Below are 6556 nucleotides of genomic sequence, written 5' to 3'. Positions count from 1 at the left end.
AATTGATCAAATTGGAAGAATATCAGCATTCTTAAGGTATAAAGCAAAAATGACTGGATAGTGTTTGCAGGGGTTTGAGCCTCAAAGAAATGAAGTAATATCACTGATGTCAAGCTTTAAAAGGAGTTTCAAAGAAATAATATTACTGATGACAAGTTTTTGTTTTTTGTTTGTTTCATTTGAGACAGAGTCTCGCATTGTCGCCCAGGCTGGAGTGCAGTGGCGTGATCTCGGCTACTGCAACCTCCGCCTCCCAGGTTCAAGCAATTCTCCCACCTCAGCCTCCCAAGTAGCTGGGAATACAGGTGCCCGCCACCATGCCCGGCTAATTTTTTGTATTTTTAGTAGAGACGGGGTTTCACTATGTTGGTCAGGTTGGTTTTGAACGCCTGACCTCATGATCCACCCGCCACCGCCTCCCAAAGTGCTGGGGTTACAGGTGTGAGCCACTGCGCCCAGCCAAACTCTAAGTTTTAAGAGAGAATTGAGTGCTTGCCACACAAAGGCACAGAAGCATTCCATGAATCAAAAGAAAGGTTGGCAATGCTAGAGAATCTTGCGATGGAAAGAATATGGCAGATGGCAGAAAGCTGGGCACCGCAGCCTGGCACAGACAGTTGGCAGGCCCACCAATCCCAGAAATGCATCTGGGGTGTCACGATGCCAGGGGGCCAGTGGGAGGGTTGGCCAGCTTCTGGGCTCAGGCACACCCACCCCCTCCTCCTCAGGCCTGCATTTCTAAGAATAACCCCCTCTGCAAGTCTTACATAATAAATCACACAGAGCTGAAGAAGGAAGCACAGATACCAGCTGCCAGCCATTAGACAAGATAAATATGTTCATTTTCAATAACCAGCTATAACCGATTCCTCAGGAAGTCTAAGAGATTGACTGCAGTGGATGTCAAGTTCCTAAGTGGTCTATGTTATTGAGGCAAGACTCCTGTGGTAAAAAGAAAGTTAAAGTAGGTATGTTGAGTTGGGTGATGGGGATCCTAGTGAGGGGGCTTCTCTGAAATGCTTTTACAAGGGTTTGAGTGGATTGGGAAATGTATACACAGATTGACCATTATAATTTGAAATCCGAAATGCTCCAAAATGTGAAGCTTTTTGAGTGCTGAGCTAAAGCCACAAGTGGAAAATTCCACATCTGATCTCATGTGATGGGTCACAGGAAGATCAAGATTTAACGGGCGTGAAGACAGGACGAGACTTCAAAGGAGAAGGAGTAGATGGAGATAGAGAGGTCAGAGAAATGCCAGGGGACAGCCGTGTCACAGAAGTCAAAAGATTTTCAAGAAAGAGGGAATGGTCAAAAAGCACTCAAAGTTGCCAAGTAATCAAGGAAGACAAAGCCTGAGAAAGCTCCACTGGAGTTTATCAGTGACATTTAGCAGTGATATTTACAGAGTTAGAAAGATGATGATATATTGTGAAATGATAAAAGCAGGTTACAAAATGTTTGGAACTTGAATACATTTACAATATAGTTCCACATATATGCATGGAAAAAGAAGGACCAACACCAAGATATTACCCCTAATTATCTTTGACTAGAAAGCTTATATACTTTTTCTTTTTCTTTTTTTCTTTTTCCTTTTTTTGTTTTTTGAGATGGAGTCTTGCTCTGTCACCCAGACTGGAGTGCAGTGGCACGATCTTGGCTCACTGCAACCTTCGCCACTCAGGTTCAAGCAATTCTCCTGTCTCAGCCTTCCCAGTAGCTGGGATTACAGGCATGTGCCACTACACTCAGCTAATTTTTGGTATTGTTTTTAGTAGAGACGGGGTTTCACCATGTTGACCAGGATGGTCATGAACTCCTGACCTCAGGTGATCCACCCGCCTTAGCCTCCCTAAATGCTGGGATTATAGGCATGAAGCACCATGCCGGGCCAGTTTATACACTTTTCTTTATCTCTCTTTTGAAAAAATTTTATTATACTTTAAGTTTTAGGGTACATGTGCACCAACATGCAGGTTTGTTACATATGTATACGTGCCATGTTGGTGTGCTGCACCCATTAACTCGTCAGTTAGCATGAGGTATATCTCCTAATGCTATCCCTTCCGCCTCCCCCTACCCCACAGCAGGCCCCGGTGTGTGATGTTCCCCTTCCTGTGTCCATGTGTTCTCATTGTTCAATTCCCACCTATGAGTGAGAACATGCGGTGTTTGGTTTGGTTTTTTGTCCTTGCGATAGTTTGCTGAGAATGATGGTTTCCAGCTTCATCCATGTCCCTACAAAGGACATGAACTCATCATTTTTTATGGCTGCATAGTATTCCATCTCTTTTTTTTTTTTTTAGACATAGTCGCACTCTGTCACCAGGCTGGAGTGCAGTGGTGCAATCTCAGCTCAATGCAACCTCCGCCTCCCAGGTTCAAGTGATTCTCCTGCCTCAGCCTCCCAAGTAGCTGGGACTACAGATGTGTGCCACCACGCCCAGCTATTTTTTTGTGTTTTTAGTAGAGGCAGGGCTTCACCATGTTGGCCAGGATAGTCTCAATGTCTTGACCTCATGATCCGCCCGCCTCGGCCTCCCAAAGTGCTGGGATTACAGGTGTGAGCCACCGTGCACGGCCTATCTCCTTTTTATACTTCCTAGTTGTCTCCAGTGAACATGGAATGTTTTAAAATATTTTTAAAACTGCAAATAAAATGAGGAAGCACATTTTAAAATATATGGAGTAATGAACACCAAATTTAGTACAGTGGTTACCTCATGGAGGGGAAGAGAGGAGATGAGGGAGGGGCTTCAATCTTAGTGTTAATGTTTATTTCTTAAATTAGGTGGTGGGTCCATAGGTGTTTGCTTGTCTTTATGCTTCTTGTATGTCTTATGCATTTCATAATGCATTTAGAAACTAAATACAGAAAATGAAGACTTTATAAATTTCACTGTTACTTTTCTTTTCTTTTTTTTTTTTTTTGAGACAAAGTCTCGCTCTTGTCCCCCAGGCTGGAGTGCAGTGGTGCAATCTCGGCTCACTGCAACCTCTGCCTCCTGGGTTCAAGCGATTTTCTTGTCTCAACCTCTGGGATAGCTGGGATTACAGGCGCCCGCCACCACGCCCAGCTAATTTTTGTATTTTTAGTAGAGACAGGTTTTCACCATGTTGGCCAGGCTGGTCTTGAACTCCTGACCTCAGATGATCTGCCCACCTCAGCCTCCCAAAGTGCTGGGATTACAAGTGTGAGCCACTGCGCCCAGCCTATTTTACATTTTTAAAAGCCAAAGCCATCATAATTTATCTTTTTAAGGATTTCTAAAAAACTGTTTATTGATGTTTATAGTTGTGTTTTATATTATCTAAAACTCTTCCAGTTGAATTTGTATTTTCATCAAAATCAACAAAATTGCACAGAAATATAATTAACGGATACAAATTCATTATTTTTAAAGCTATAAAAGAAAATGGCTTCATGGGGTTGTTCCTGAGGTGTGGAACCTTCTCCATATTCCACTGCTCTAAGCCAAGAACTTTCCCTCAACCCACAAGAACACCAGGTCCACATGGGGGACATTCTCAGATATTCATCAGGGAAAGAACACGTGAACCACTTCAAAGAGACCTAACTCAGATTTTCTAGAAAGTTGCCCTGACTTCCCTTCAGAGAGCTGTGTATGTGATTCTGGAAAGTAGCATATGCTTTCTGGACAGTTTCATGTTCCCCCCTAGAAAGTAAGGCACTGCTACTAGACCCTGAGGTGGCCATGGGTTTCTATCCTAAACAGCCATTTCTCATTCTGTTCTTTGTGAACAGGACTTTTATTTCCTAAACCTGATATGATTTTCCAGTTGAATGGAGGTGGAGAGCCATGGAAACTTGATATACAGGAAGGTGAAGTGACAGAGGGTGCAGGAAGTACTTCTGTAGGCATGTGTGGATGGGCAGATGGGATTTAGTGGAAGGTTCACATAGAGACCCCTCCTTGGGGTCTCATAGGCCTATGGAGATGGTCATGGCCATACTGGGCCTTTGCTGCAAAAACTTGTCCTCCAGATAGCCACGTGGCTTTCTTGTCACCTTTTCCAAGTCTTTGCTCAGATGTGCCCCTTTCTCAGCCAGGCTTTCGCTGGCCATCCTGTCTAAAAACAGAACTCTCAGCCAGGCACGGTGGCTCACACCTGTAATCCCAGCACTTTGGGAGGCCGAGGCAGGTGGATCACTTGAGATCAGGAGTTCAAGACCAGCCTGGCCAACATGGTGAAACTCTGTCTCTACTAAAAAAATACAAAATTGGCTGGGCATAGCGGCTCATGCCTGTAATCCCAGCTACTTGGGAGGCTGAAGCAGGAGAACCACTTGAAGCTGGGAGCTGAGATCATGCCATTGCACTCTAGCCTGGGCGACAGAGTGAGACTCCATCTCAAAAATTAAAAAATAAAATAAAATAAAACATAACTCTCGCCATCCCTTCCACAACTCCCAGCCCCTGCACTCCCAGCTGTCTTCCCAGCTCTGTCTTCCTGACATTTTTACTTTTTAATTTTGTTTACTGTCTGTACACACCTACCCCTAATTAAAATGTCAACACCACCGGAGATGTTTTGTTTTATGTTCTCGCCTACTGTCTCAAAACACTACCTGGTACACAGCACACACACAGATACTGTCAGATGAGTGAGAAAGTGGAGCTGTCTACAGCAAGGCCCTTCCTGTTTGTTTTTCTTGGGGGTGGTAGTGGTGAGGGGTGAGGGTGGGAGAGGAGAGGGTTGAGACACACCTTTATTTCAACTCTGATAACACTTTCTCATCTTTCCTGCTTATTTATTTATTTATTTATTTATTTATTTATTTTGAGATGAAGTCTCACTCTGTCACCCAGGCTGGAGTGCAGTGGCATGACCTTGGCTCACTGCAACCTCCGCCTCTTGGGTTCAAGCGATTCTCCTGCCTCAGCCTCCCAAGTAACTGGGACTACAGGCACCTGCCACCACGCTCGGCTAATTTTTGTATTTTTAGTAGACAGGGTTTCACTGTGTTGACCAGGCTGATCTTGAACTCCTGACCTCAGGTGATCCGCCAGCCTCAGCCTCCCAAAGTGCTGGGATTACAGGTGTCAGCCACCATGCCTGGCTTCTCCTGCTTTTCTTTTACCATACGACCTTCCTTTTCCTGTTAGATCCACTCAGTAGTCACAGGCAGCTACTTTCCTAGGAGCTATCCTGTCTCCCTGCTTATTCCCTGACATTTACACTCCTCTACCTGTAGCAAGCTGCCCTGGTCATTCCCTCTTCTATAGTTCTATGCATATCTCCTATTTTTCTTCATATACCTCTTTTCGAAATGGCTGTTCACATGATTAACTTCTTTTGGCTGTTCACATGATTAACTTCTTTCTTTCAGATCTTAGTTTAAACATCAATTCTAGATGACCACTCTTAAGGATCTCTCTGAAGCCCCTACTCCAACTCCTACTCATTATTTCCTTCACTACACTCATCACCATCTGTTATATTTTGTTTGTTTCTTTGCCATCTGTGTAGTAGAATATAAGCATCATGAGGGCAGGGACTCTGGCTGTCTTAGGCATTCGTGTTTCAGTGACTTACTGTGCCCAGCACTTAACAGGCACACTAAATGATAAATAGCTAATGCATGAATAACTGAAACGTGTTTAGTGGGCTAAATGCCCACTTTCCACTTCTAATCTCTATTTCTCTTTTCCTTTGCTATTTTTCACTCTGTCCCTGTTGTTTTTCTTTTAAGGAGCTACCAATCAATCAGCCAGTATTTTGTATTTGTTCTTAACACATACAATACTTTCTTCTTAACTAGCACTCAAAGCTTTGATCTCTATTTGCTATTTATTTTAGACCAGAAGACTAGATCTAAGAGCCAGGACTCCACTCAAAGGCAGGATGTTTCTAAAAAAATAAAATCACTAAATACATTAATGAAAAACTCTGAAAAGATTTTCCACTGGGTCCTGCACTTATCCCTGAAAAGCCTGAGCGCAGAAAGAAGAAAAACCATTCAGGGAAACGCTGAAGAAATCTGCGCCCAAGGAGAAGGACTGAGGCAAAGATCTACTCTTGCCAAGAAAACTAACAGTAAGAGGAGGAACTTTGAATGCAGCATGTGTGGGAAGACCCCATATAACCACGTAGTCGTCACCCACCATCAGAGGACTCACAGTGGAGGAAAGCCCCATGACTGTCAAGAATGAAGAAAAGCCTTTAGCTGTAGCAGTCTTAAGAAAAACCTGATGTCAGCCAGTGGTTTATGCCTGTAATCCCAGAATTTGGGAGGATCACTTGGCGCCTACGAGTTTGAGACCAGCTTGAGCAACATAGTGAGACGTTGTCTCTATAACATTAGTTAAAATCGAAAAAAGAAACACCTGATGTCACACACTGGGAAGAGCCCCTTTGAATGCAATGAAAACTTTCTACAACTGATTAACCCTTACTGGGCATCAGTGAACTCATACTGGAGAAAGTCCCTATGAATGCACAGAGTGTGGGGAATCCTTCAGCGGGAAAGTTATTCTGACTGGCCACAGCAAACCCGCCCTGGAGAGTGGCCCTAGGAATGCAGGGGTAG

The sequence above is a fragment of the Pan troglodytes genome, chromosome 12, assembly GCF_028858775.2.
Source record: "Pan troglodytes isolate AG18354 chromosome 12, NHGRI_mPanTro3-v2.0_pri, whole genome shotgun sequence".
Taxonomy (NCBI): Eukaryota; Metazoa; Chordata; class Mammalia; order Primates; family Hominidae; genus Pan; species Pan troglodytes.
This window is presented reverse-complemented; position numbering follows the sequence as displayed.